The following is a 14599-nucleotide window of genomic DNA, read 5'->3' on the forward strand; positions in this document are numbered from 1 at the left end:
GAATAAAAGCTTATATTTAAGATAGTTTGATTTTTTGGTGAAAACCGCATCTTCTTTTCATAGAGTTTTCCAACTTTTTGATTCATGGACCCCTGATTTGCATCATTCCTCCAAGAGACAGCACTTGAAGGAAATACACACATTATATCATGTTTTTTCTTTGCAGTAACTTTATACCACCAATAGAAATAGAAGTGTCTTGTCAAAAAGAGTTTCTGCCTTAGAAATTAAATGCAAGATTAATCCTTAAGGCCTGTTAACAGAAATGCCCCCTTGGCAAAATCTGTCCCATTAGGTCACTGAGAACATAACCTGAAAAAAGCCTCAGGATCAGTTCTTCATTATCAGCATATATTTAGAAAGACAGACATGCAGAAAGTGCTCTTTTTCTAGTGCTGTACTCAGAAGACAAGCACTTGGAGTAGTACAAAGATACACATTTCTAAGGGCTTAAAACCTCCTGTTTAAGATTTATTCTTTAAAGTACCTGAAAATACATAAACCTGATTTTTTTTAACTCTTTTTTTCTTCCTATTTTATACTGAGGTTACAAAACAATGTCTTAACATGGGTAGCACAACTGGATGAAAGCTTATTTATTCATTTCTTTCTGCTGTGGGCAGAATCCTGGCTGAATGCTTATAGTAAGTGTTTTTGCAATACCCATTAGTACACTGCCAAGGCACAGTGGGAAGATGCTATTGTCTGCACATCTCTACTGAAAAATAAACATTCTAGAATCTTAATGGATTACAGCAGGGAAAAAGGACTCAAGTTTGTTATGTAGCAGTTTTTGGATCAATACGGCTCTTGATTGACTCACATATTACAGGTATCTGTGTGTCATAACAGAAGTTCTGTCTTTAGAAGTTTCCACTACGTCGTGGAAATCTCAGTGGTATCTTTTGGTCCTGATCCATCTTCATTTCTTTGCACGACGCACCAGGACTGTGCTTTTTAGATAACTTTTGAAATGAATGGCACCAATAAAATTTGGGACCTTATCTTCAGCAAATCATTTCCCACATTTCTTTCTTTACTTTTTTTTTTTCCTCTTTCTTTTCTTTCTTTCTTTTTTTTTTTTTTTTTTTTAAATATACCTTCAGGCTATGAAATGCATTATAGGTTTTTCCTCTCTGCAGGATGTGTTGTTCTGTATGCTTTAGCAGTTCAGTGAGCCGAGTTGATTCAAATGAGCCTTGAAATGTTAAATACAACTTGTAATATCAAAGGTTTTCATATCAAATCATTTTGTTACTGTGGATCCTAGGGAGATAAAGGACTTGAGTGGTGACTAAAATGTCCACTAGTCACATCAAATGTCTCAGCATTCTATCTGTTCACTGAAGGAATAGCTAGAAGATACAACTGCAGCACTTTGTGCTGTATTTGTAAACTAGGAGCAGGGGATATAGTGCAACATACAGCAGCGAGTGAATGAAAAATGTTGGGTAACTGTGTGACAGTGTTACAGAAGCCTTTATGTACAGCCTTGTGGTGATGTCATCTTTGCACTCAATGTAGAAAATTTCTGGGTCAAAAAGTCAACTAACTGCAGTACGAGTCCACTTGAAATTTCCCTCCAGTCTGGCTACACCTAGGCCCATAGAAAAAACTTGTCTACTCCTTGCTGTCTTTTCCTGTTTTCACTTCCAGATCTTGCAGCAACGTTGGCTTATAGCCAGCTTACCTTTCTTTACTTCTTAGCTCAACTAAGATGAAGAAGGGTTTGAAATGGCCAAAATACCAGCCCCAAAACACTGCCGTATTTTCCAAACCACAGATTTTTTTCTGAACTGTCAAGAAATTGTCTGCTTCTTCACACCCCTTTGATTTACAGACACATTAGATAAAGACTTGAAGAGAGTTCTCTTTAAATCTTATTGCTTGGATTTGGTGTACGCATCAGCACAGCCCTTACTGCTTTCTGTCACATGCAGAACAGCCATACCAACGCACAGGTGCTAAACAGGATCTACAGTCCTAATTCTGGAGCATTCTTACTGACAAACATTTTTGTATTATAATTAACTTTTAATTCTCATCCTCTCATAATGCAGGAACACAGTTTTTATCTATGTACTTCATTACAGTCTTATTAAAAACCCAAATTCTACTTACTGTTTACCTTTAAAAAAATAATCAGTATGAAAAACAGGGAGGTTGTGTTCTCCAGGGTTGGCATTCTAACAGCAAATGCAATAGCATGTTTTTAGGCATGTTATCTGAGTAACTATTTTTGAGAATGACAACAGAGCTTAAGTGGGCATTACTCAATAGTACCAGCATAAAAAGATTATACTGGGATACAGAAAATAACTCTGCCCTTTTTCAGGATGCCTATTTAAAGAGACAATATGGAGTTCTGGTATCACTGTGGAACAAACAACTGTTAACTGTATAACAAAAACCACAAGCACACAGAACTGAGTAGGGGGCATTCTAATGGAAAGCATGTTGTGATTTTCCTTGCATTTAACATCTATGACAATTAAAACATAATTTGATCACAGACTTATCATCATTTAAAGGTAAAACTGATTGATATTCAGCACAGAGATAACTTGACTGTTGCAACTTGAAAAACTGGCAGTGAAGCTTATAAGTTTGCCACTTTTTAAAACATTTGATAATTTGATGGGTTTTTTTGTTTGTTTTTGTTTGTTTTTATTTCACTGCTGAAGGCATTTTAATTACCTAACATCTGACCATTCATTGTTTGAACATAGAGAATGTTACAAATATATTGTGAGCTACAGCACTCAGATTAAGCACCTACTACAACTACAACCTGCTCTCATTACTACACACTCTTAGACAGTAAACAAGAGAACTTCTCTTAGGAGCCTGCATTACACACAGCTGGAAAGAGGCCAGCTTACCTCACAGCACCTGTAAATCAGTAAGCTGTCTCTCCTTTGGAAGAACCCAAATTGCTCACTCAAGGGCTGATTTGGTCCATGTAGGGAATAACCAATCAGCAGTGATGAGTGTTGATGAGGCAGTAAACCTATTTTTATGTTAAATATCTTCAAAGAATGGATAGCTAAAAAAATAATAAAATCACCCCTACATTTAATCAAACGCACCAGAAACACACATTCAACAGTTACTTGAGTAAAAATCAGAAAGGTATCCTGAGTCCTTAAACAAGTATTAAGGAAATACTTAGCCAGCTATTACCTTCTGCTCTTTTTATTTCTTACAAATAAAAGGGTTAATTGCATGGTTTAATTCAGTTTCAGCTATTACTTCAGATTTGTACCATTTATTTATTTATTTTTTCTCTTTAATGAGAATCAGCACTCTAATGTCTACACGAATTACAAATTGATGTATTACTTCCCTCAGAGTAACCACTTCTATGGGGAAATCCTAGGACACTCTCAAAGGACTGCTAAATAAGTGAAATGATAAATAATTTAAATTAAATTGGTCTGCAGCACTTGACTACAAAGCAGATGCCAGTGCTTTGGTGGCAGGACACCTGAGCTTCAGTTACAATCCCTCCGTACCCAAAACATCTGCAGCACTCATACAGATGAACTGGATGAAGAAAGAACAACCCTTTGGCTGACTAAAAGAATGTCCTCAAGGATTTTCAAACTTCATAAAAGGTTTCTCATCCTCTTTCCCAGATAAAAATCTATTCTTACTAAGCCTACAGAAATCTTTTCTGACTATGTCAGGTATGGTTCCTCCCTGTTAGGAAAAGATGTGTAAAGCCACATCTATGAAGCTCTGTATTCTATACAGGCTAACTTGTTTGAAAGCTGAGAACCACAGCAATCTAGTTTTAAAGGACAGCAGCAGACATCTAACGCTCATTTTATTTCCAAAGTCACATCAATGAGGAGGCAGTCAGAAAGGAAGTGTGGAAGCCTATAAAACAAAATAAAACCATATGCAAGCATTGAATGAGATTTCACCAATAATTAGAAGTAAAAATTAAAGATGCCTCATTATGTTCCCTGCCTTCAAAATTCCAAAGTACAAATGTCAAAGATCCACAGATGTGTGGATAACTGAGGAAGCTAACATGCTACTGATTTCCCTTCCTTTTTAAAGAAAACTGAAGTGACTTCAAATTTCCAAGTACCAATGTGATTAAAAAAAAAAAAAAAAAAAAAAGAAAAAGATGACCAGAGCTTGAAAAATAAATGCAGTTTCCCATGTGAAATACCTCAGAAGTAACAACATTAAAAGAGAAAAATAAACAGAATTCTATTTCAATATTGCAACAGTTTGAGAAGGGAAATTCTTTGTAGCAATGACTCAGTAGGTCACTGACTCTTCACAGTGATATATTTAATTAAGATAAACCTGAAGCTAAAGAAAACCAACAGTTGAGTTTCTCAGACTGTTGGAGGTAACAGCCCTCAGATGTATCCAGTTGTACATATGTAATTATACTCTCTGCAATTCTTTGAGATTGAATGCCACAGCCTACACCCTGGAGGGAGAAATCAAGGCAGTTCAAACATACCTGCAAGACAATAGCACCACTATGCTGTAAACTGCTAACTCAGTACAATAAGACTAATGCCAAAAAAGATGGTCTAGAGAGTTTATTCTTTTAATGACAAGTTGATTTGTATCTGGCTAAGAGTGGGCTGTAAGGAGAACAATAGGGCAGAGGAAGGACAGGGCACAGTGTCCTAACACAGACAGTGCAGAAACAGAGCTTCTGTCCGGAATGGGTAAAAAAGTGTTTCAGATTTTGATGGAAAAAATAGTTTTGGTTTAAATTGTCAGACCAAAAAGGATGGAAGAGGCAGGGAAATGTTACCAGGGAATCATCAATACTCTGTTAGAAAATACCAGAGAGTAATTTGTGTTTGTGAAAGAAACCAGCAAGAAAGCCTCCAGCTACACACAGAGGAGATGCTCCATGAAAAACTGTACAGTTAGTAGGTCAAAAGCTTAAAGAGATAAATCAGCAATTTATTATTTCACCAATTAAAAGTAATCAGCAAGTGGTAGTTACACAACCCAATAAAATATCTCTCATTTTTGCTGCTCATTAGAAAAATCTGTGTAGTTCAGATGCTTTGTACTGTGAATTTATTAAAGTATCTGAAAGCACTGCATCTGCCAAAAAGGTATAATCACCTTTTAATAAGTAACAGAACACAATCATCAAAGTAATTGCTTATCTGTGGAGATAAAAACTTCCATAGTCTGTGAGTGAGGATAGTGTTGCTTTCCATGTTGTGGATGAAAACAGCATATGACTGCCAAACCAGGGCATAGCGGGTCAGCAAAGCACTAGTTACGTGACTTCCTTTCACACTATTAATGCGTCTCATCACTTGGATCTGGGTCACATCAAACTGCACACTGTATGTACACCACCAGACTTGGCATCGAAAGTACCTGCAAGAACATACGTTATGCTGCAAGGAAGAGAATTCGGCCCTTTATTTAAATCATGGATCATCCCAAACCAAGGACATTTTTATGCAGGAACATAACAGACATTCTTATGAACCATATAGACTGACAAGAGATTGAGAGGAAGATCTGGTTGTCGTTAAGATGCATTTTAGTATGTTTCTACTCAAAATGGCAAAATCCTTGTTGGTTTGTTTTTACTTAACCAGTTTCTTAAAAATCTGTTAATATTTGCCCAGGAAAACAAACAAACAAAAAAAAAAGCAACACAACTATGAATTAGAAACTAAGGAAGGTAGTATTATACTGTTGACACAGCTGCCACTCAAGATCAGCCTGGGCCCAATAGAAACATCACTGATCATGCAAAACCAAAGGCTACACAACAGTCACTTCCCATTAAAGGAACTCAGCACCACATTCTCAATAACTGCCTTATAACATATTTTAAAAACTCCACAAAAGTTCTTGTAGGTGATGGCATACATGACAAAAACAGTAATGGATTTTTGGCCAAGAAACTCAATATAAAGGCAAATACAGAAGAGATATTAGTCAAACATAAGTTATTGGACTCTGTACAGAGTAAATGGATGAAATTATATGACATGCTATTGAGAAGGTCAGGTTACACAATCTAATGATCCCCTCTGGCCTCAAGGCCTGTGATTCTCTGAAACCCTATCCCTGCTGGGAGTCTGTAATTCATGTAACACTATTGATTTATTCATAAGAGATCACTACAGTAATAATACCTGTGGCATGACTGTTCAGGGTACTTATACAGGTCACTCCAAAAGTAATGCCTTCTATTCTTTCCATAGAAATTACAACAGATAAGAGGAGTCCAACAGCAATATTTGATAGAACAAATTCTCAGCTACAGAATACTATTTTTCAACTCAGTTACCACCATTAACTAAGCACTGTAACCAGCAACAAACAGGAGCACACATGCCACACTTGTAACGATCTGCAGCAGTGGAGCTGACCCACTGTTGCTGTCACCACTACTGAAATTCACCGCCCACCCCTCACTGCACTCACATTCACTATTTGGTCTCCAGAAACACTCAGCAAGCACCAGTGAATGTTAATAGGTGCCATTTTTCTTCCACAGGGAGGAATTCAATAACACACCTTGGCTCCACATGCACTTCCCTGTCAGATGCCATTCTGTCACACTGCCCCTCCGCTCTGATGACCACTGTACAAATCAAACGAAGTTCAACAAAGAAACTGAGCAACCACCAGGATTTGGAGCTCACACACTTCTGTGACTCCTGTTTTCTATTTCATAAAATGATGCAGTTGGCTTCTGTTTCAGGTTCACTAGAACTGTATTTTGGGCCAACAAATAAATAAATAAATAAATAAATAAATAAATAAATAATGTATTCCAGAAAAAAATATCATACATTTCCTTAAACAAAATGAAGAAACTGTCTTAAATATTTCTGAGCTGCAGAAGTTATTGCAGCACACTGTCTGTGTACTGATCTATCCCTCCTTATTTTTGCAGATGTCCTATATAGTGGATTTTTGTTTTAAATAAAGTGTTTGCTATATACACTTTACTACTGCAACTGCATTGCTTTAAGGATTGTTACTGTTATAACACTTCTTGCCTTATGTGGTCCTGGCATATTTGCTATCCATTATTTAAAGCATGTAACAAATTGCAGTCATGGGATAACATCTGAGCTGGCTGAAAAGTGAAACTACATAAATGTCCACTAAAGCATGAATTGCAAATAACTGTCGTGCACAAATGTCACTTGGTGTACAAATATTGGGCCCACACGTCACATTACACCACAAGACTGAAAAATAGTGAAATCAAGTAACAACCAGGAATGTTATAATCTTCACCCAACAGTTTACCCAAACAAAAGGTACTGTTTAAAACTATTTGAGAACAGTTATTTTCTGCAGGTGTATTCAGAATAATACCATGCCACAGTAAAACACAATTTATTTTTTAAATTTACTAATGTTCAGTAAATGGACTACACAGTGATTCCCAAACAACCGGTCAATAGCTTGTTGTTCTGTTTATCTGGTTTTTCCCATAGGAGCACTCAGGTATTTTATTCATATGCTGAACTGGGTAAACATTTAACTAGTCAAAATCTTACACATTAAAAAGCACAGGTGTTCAGTTCTGGAATTTAAGTATATAATCTACTTATAATCAAAGGCAAAGAAAAGCCAATATCCTAAGTAATACTCTCAATTAGATCAGCAAACGTAATTTGAAGATGTTGACAAACTTACAGACATGTATGTCTTTTTTCAGATTCTGAACTATGAAAAGCAAACAACACTGGCTGGTCTAATCAAATATATTAGCCCTTCTCCCACACAGTTGTCTTATACTTCACTGGGTGCACTTGCCACATACTTAAATGAATTTGTAAAGAGACCTTTAATTCTTTAAAAACACTCCAGGAAGTACAGATAAGGTAGGTACAGACGTGCAATAAATGTACTGTCATGTTTGAGACTGAGCAAAGCAAGAACTGGCAAACTCAACCTACACCTATTGAAAAGAAAATGCCTCATGCTCTTTTTGTGATGGAAAGGTTGTAGTTTGGAGGATTCTAGGAATCATAACTGGTCCTGGTAAACAAGAAGCTGGACATATAAGCAATGTTAAATAAAACACTGAAAATAGTAAAGTTTGAGTATCAACAGAAAGTGAAGTAACGGCTAATATAAGATTAACTGCTGAACAACAGTTTTCTATAATTCTATTATTACACAGTATTTTAGTTTCTTTTATCTGTAATTCCAAATATCTATACTAATTGGTTACTAACTACAAAATAAGAAACGAGATAACAAAATAAAGATGCTTTACATATCCCTAGCTCTAGAGTACATTTAAACACTGGATGAGTTCTGAAAGAGCAATCTTAGATGTATTATCATACCACTATGTACATGAATGCCAAGTGATACATTTCTCTCAAGAACAAAGTTCAACAACTAAATTCAGTGGAATTAGGAAATAAAACAGAATACTGTATTTTAGAAGAAGGATGGCATGGGTTAAGCTTATTGCAAACACGCAGACCTCACACCTCTCTCCATCACATTTTCACCTGCTCTTGTGGTGCACACTTCTGCTTTGATAGAAAATTCCTCTGGGTCTTCTTGGTGTAAAGCTGTTGGTGCTTGCAGCAAAATTTGCAGAGCAAGTGGGGAATAGAGAATGTTTTCATTTGGTTGTTAAACTGGAGAAATATCTACAGAATTTTTCACAGTTCATGAAAGGAACTATCACCTTTCTGTTAGCTTTGCTGAAAATGGCTGGGAAAAAAAGAATATAAGCCTCTCTCTTTCATGGATTTGTTTAAAAATACTTACACATATTATTTGTTTTAGAAAACTGTAGCTCTTGGATTGCACATTTATATAGAAGAGTAAGGTGAAGAAACTCTTACTGAGTGTTGCACAGACTGAGGCAGTATTATTTATTTTCCTGAAAGCAATGACAGTCAAAGCACAAGCAGTGTAGCTTGTTTTATATATCAACCTTGCATGTTTTCCTGTCAGCTCTGCAGTTTGTCATCCACAGCTTAACCTCCAAATGGCACAATCTTTGAGGACAGCAAGCTGAAATGAAAGGAAACTTGCTGCCTCCTACATAGAAGAAACAAAGCCACCAAAGAACAGTGAATTTCTGTTTATTCCATTTTACACAGCCAAAGTTATGGAAAAATATTCCATTATTAGCAGAAACATAACACAACTCTGGCAATGCCAGTATAATTTCTTGTTACTATTTGGAGTGAAGCTGTGAGGAATCTAACAAGAATAACATGAAATCATAAAAGAAAATACTAAATGCAAACTCTGATATACAAAAGCAAAGAATGAGCTGGAGCAGCTGCAATAGCTTATTACAAATAGTTATCAGAATTGTTCAGCTAAAGCAATGTTTGCCAGCTGGAGTGCAGTTGTTCAGAGACGGAGGTGAGATATTCCCTTCTCTCTGTGTGGAGAAACACCACAACTAAGTAAGCATACCAGGCTGCTTGATGACAGTGCTTCCAGAGAAGTGCCTGGCCAAACTGGAGCACAGCAATCACCACAACCTTTCCACAAGCATTATTGTTTGCTGTTTCCCCCTGACTCTCCTCTTATATATGTCAGTTACAGATATGTGTCCAGTAAGCTGTCCATAATTCACAGAATTTGCTGCTAATTCTGCCAGCAGATTGAATTCTCAACAACACGTGCATTCTGACCAGTTACACTTATGAAAAGAAGCTTCCCATGACATCACATTTAATTGTCCGCCTTATTCAGGTCATCTTGGAGAGCATTAGTTTACAAGTTGATAGAAATTTGTATCAAATGAATAGAGTAAGATGATTCAAACACCCATCAATACCTAAAATATCTGCAAGCAGCTTTTTTTATTAATTAAAACTAGTATACCAGAAGTTCATTAGTCCGAAAGTATGCAGTGCATTGGTCATTTTAATATGACCAGTTGGAGTATGCTAAAAACACAGCATGAGACTAACATGGCACAGACTTACTGATACACTGGTCAAACAGCACTAACCAAACTGCTTTATTTGAGGTTTCATCTAAAGCCCGTGAGAGTCTGCCTACTATACTTAATGGATGTGGAGTTCAGCCCTCATGAAACTGAACACTTTATCCTTGTACAATTCAATTACTTATGTCATTTGTTGAATACATTATTTCTCAGATAATGCTTTACATTTAACCGCCAATAGCTACAACATCCAAAATCCTCAGACTTATTTTTGTTGTTTCCTTTTCTGACTCTTTCATATCCTATTTACTAATGCCTCTTGCTTCTGCTGTCACTACTGTCAGCAAGAAATAGTGTTTTTCCTGTAATAAGAAATACTTATGACTTAATTCTGAAAGCTTTCATGTGCTGTTAGTTACAATACAGCACACCTCTTCTTTTCATTTCAGAAAATGATATTTTAGCAACTGGTATTTTATTAAAATAACTGCTGCAATGTGACTACATGCTACTGCCAATTGCAGCAAATGCTAAATGCAGTCACATATGTCCATGTAAAGTGGGCATCAGATTTTTTTTTTAATATCATTCTTTTTGTCCTTGTCAGGTGAATTTGACCACTATCACACACTACAGCACAGAACAGCTGAGTGGCTGAGGCTGGCAGGGCCCTCCAGAGGCCCAGCGCTGCAACCCGTGTGCTTGAGTCAAGCCACCTACTTGAACTATGGTGGACAGCCTCTGAATATCACCAAGACAGAGGAAGACTCCACAGCCTCCCTGGATAACCTGTGCCATTGCCATGTTGCACTCGAAATAAAGTGGTATTTCCCTATATTTGTATGTAACCACCCATTTTTCAGATTGCGCCCACTGACTCTTGTCCTGCCATTATGCAATACTGAAAATAGTGTGAAAATAATGCCCTCAAAATCTTCACAGTCTTTTACTGGATTCTCTCCAGTAGTTCTAGACCTCTTTTGTATTTGAGAGCACACAATTGGACACAGTACTCCAAATACCACAATAACTGAGTCCATGAAGAATCTATTCACAGTAGTACGTAAACTAAAACAATCCAAAAGTATTGTGAAAGCTGAGTTTAAAAAAAAAAACAAAAACAAAGAGGAGTGGAGTCAGAAATCTCTGCACACAATACTATATGCAGCAAATGAGATTTCAGGTTCACTACTGAGTAGATCAATACAGAGAACTTCTTGCACTCTCTAAGCAATAGAAGAGTAAGCACATCTGCTGAGAAGAGGACAAAACAAGGCAAATCATCCACTAATAAGTATATATTTTCTTTAACAAATGCCTAATTATTCAGCAGAGTAATTTAATGTTCTGTATTAAGCTAAGAGGCACATGGATTAAAATAACCACATCAGTGGGTTCTGTTCAGCATTCCCTACTCACTTCCTCTAAAACATTAACGAACCTCAGTAGGGAATTTTCCCAAGAAGATCAGCTAATAATATATTGTACCCTGAAAATGAGCCCTTAAATCTCTGAAGTTGATTTTCTTATACCAAACCACAAAACAGTCTCTCACTCTTTCTTTTGTTAGGAATACTCCTCGCTCATGTACTGTACCTCTACATATAAGCTAACATCCAACTCCAGCTGTTAAATCTAAAGCATGGTTTAAGGCAAAAACAAAAATTTAGTCTTCAATAAAGAGACTCAAATAAAGCCAACTGGTAAGCACTTAGATTTCTGGTGAAATAGAAGATTGAAATTAGGAGGCCTGTGGGAAAAGTAATTAGCTGTAGACATAAAACAACTAGAAAGAAATGCTTCAAAGCTACCAAGCAGCAGCCGCGTAAAAGAGAGAGGGGATCTATTTGACCAACAGGAACAGAAGGGAGCCACTATTTAGAGAAGTGTATTGCAGCGTGCTTAAATGACAGCTCTGTAGGGGTTGGCCCCAAAGTGAATACTTGAAAAAAGAAATGCCTCAAGAGCTAATGTACCCAACCTCTTGCTTGATGCCAGCTGAATGTATTAGGAAATAATCAAATTGAGGAAATGGACTTGCAATAATATCAAACCAAGGTCAAGGAGAAATAATTTTATATCACTATCTTCATGGAAATAAAGCTGAAGAATATTTAGCCATAGAGTAGAAGATACTGTATTGATTACCAGGAAATTGGTAGTTGCAGTAGCTTAGAAGTTACTGGGACTGAAAAGCAGTGAACTTAGAAACAAACAGCTCAACTTCTCACAGGGCACGTGCTACCTATTATTAAAAACCTGGGAGAAATGGGGGGTAAAAATATAGCTATCTTTTTAAAAATAAGACAAGCCAAGATTACATCAATAACAGAGAGCTGACTAACATACCAAATAAAAGACAGAATTCATCAAACACTAAGTAAGGTGTTTGCCTCCATTTTGATGGAGACAAATGTCTTTAATCTCCATTTTACTGCAAGAAATCATGCAACATTCACCTGGAACACAGGGAGACCACATTTCACATACTCTAGCACAATACACATCCACAGAATTAGGTAGCAATCCAGTCTAAAAACAAATAGCATGCACTTAAAATTACAGAATATCTTTACTGATAAGCTATTCCTTTTTTATTATTATTCACCTTATGCCAGATTCTGCTTAGGTGCTGCAGATACTAGATCTTAATATCTGTATGATTTTGACCACAGTTGGAATAAAGAAGGAATGCCACCTTGGTGATAGGGAAGAGGGAGTGCTAAAAAGAGTGTCACTCTTTTCACTTAGGTTTTCTTTTTTTGTTGTTTTAGTCAGTGCTTATGTGTGCACGCCACAAAGTTACACAACTGCTTTCATCCGGCAATCTGAAAATATTTCACAGGTTTCAATTTAGTCTCACCATCCACAAAATTGCATGCAATTAAACTTAAGGATAGCTCCAGTGAAGTACTTATATGCCTAATATTTAAGGACTTTGCCAGACAGGAATGTACTGGCTGGGCCAGGACACAGGCACAAGCATGTTATGTGTTCTCCCAAAGTTCCTTTGGTCTAAAACAGCTAACACTCTCCCACACAGCTCCTGCATACAGGTGAGATGACAGCACGGCTGTAGACCATTCCCAGCCACTACTTTGAGTGCATCCTGTTCTGGGCATAAGAAAATTTAGCCGTATGCATGAGAATTAAGCCATGCCAGACTGTGTCCCATTTTCTTTATTATATTGCTCCTTATCCTCAAGTAATGTGTTTTTATCCAATAAGCATTTAACATGATACAAAAACAGTGCAGAAATCAGAACAGTGAAAGGAAGAACATCCCACATTAGAGTCCAAGCTGCTTTTTGTAGCTTATCTCAAGCACATAGGGCTCAAATTCACTTTATCATCACAACAGAACACCAAATGGAAGCATGGGAAAAAAAAGAAAAAAAAAAAAAAAAAGAGAGGGGGAAATTCCTGATCAAGAAAGACTGTGAACTCAGGCCGCTGTATTCAGTGAGCGAGTTCTCTTTCAGAGCAGATGCAGCAACAGTACAGTTGTAGCCACAATAACGTAAGGATATGGACAAAGAGGGAGAAGACTACCTGATGCAGTGAGACAATAATAAGCTTTCCTTAGATCTGGAGTTTTGTCAACATGATAGGATAGGATGACTATCGATGCTGCAACTGATGCCTACTAACAGGCTATGAAAGAATACAGAAGAATGCTACAGTATCTGTCAGCAATGGGAATAGAAAGTAGGACTGGCAACTACAAATCTGCATTCTCTTAACCTTTCAAAATGACTGCATATCAATCCCAGCCTCTAATCCCTTCCAGGTCGGTGATGAACACATATTTAGCACACTTATGCAAACTGTATTAAGTACAATTACAACATATGCAAAACTACATGAAATATTGGGATCAATATATGGAAAGACTTCATGTGAAGTCTCAAATGCTATTTTCACAATTGCAAGTTTCTTTGTTTATTTTTAATTGTTACAAAAAATAATCATAACAATAACACAATAACCTAGCACCAGGGCATGGCAGCCTATCAAAAGCAGTGATCTTAAACCTGGAAGCATTGTGCTCTTTAAAGCATTCTCTACAGACTACCTAAAGGGTAAGAGTTACACTTCGATTCCAGTAAAACCAGCCAGTCTGGGAAGTGGGAAGATGAGTTGTCCACTACTCTGTGTCACCCAGAACAACTCTGTAGCTGGCAGTGGGATGGTGCAAAGTACACCTGAACTCACCAGCCCCAGGGCAGCTCATCACTCAGCCATGCCCTCATTCTGTGCAGTTTGTTCCCTTCGTTTAGATCCAAGTGGACATTTAAAGAAGCAGAACTGGCACACAAAAAATGAGGCTGATGCAGCCTGCAAGATTCCATACAATCTGAACATGGTCTTTTTGGAAAGCATTTTTCAGTTTCAGATTCCTACATTTCTTTTAAACTCATCACTGGATTTAGAGCTTGGGCTCCTGTTTGTGTGTGTGTGTGTGTGTGTGTGTGTGTGTGTGTGTGCTATGAACAATAACTTTTTTCTTAATCAGCCTACCTTGCAACCAGTAACCATGTTATCTTCTGTGAACTGCAGTCACCCTTGTTGCTAGTAATGCCTGGTTTTGGGGAATGACTTTAAGTAACAAATTGTTTACTTGTAACAACAAAAGAAACGATACAATATAAGCTAAGTTTTAATAACTGAAAAAATCTTTAATTAAAA

At 37.0% G+C, this 14599-nt stretch overlaps 1 protein-coding gene across 10 annotated transcripts in view; it reads right to left on the minus strand.

Annotated features, from left to right (window-relative positions):
• TENM2 (teneurin transmembrane protein 2) overlaps positions 1-14599 on the minus strand; it is a 1269291-nt gene that overhangs the window by 565694 nt on the left and 688998 nt on the right. The gene's annotated exons all lie outside the window — the stretch shown is intronic.

This window comes from Coturnix japonica, chromosome 13 (genome assembly GCF_001577835.2).
Source record: "Coturnix japonica isolate 7356 chromosome 13, Coturnix japonica 2.1, whole genome shotgun sequence".
In the NCBI taxonomy this organism is placed as follows: domain Eukaryota; kingdom Metazoa; phylum Chordata; class Aves; order Galliformes; family Phasianidae; genus Coturnix; species Coturnix japonica.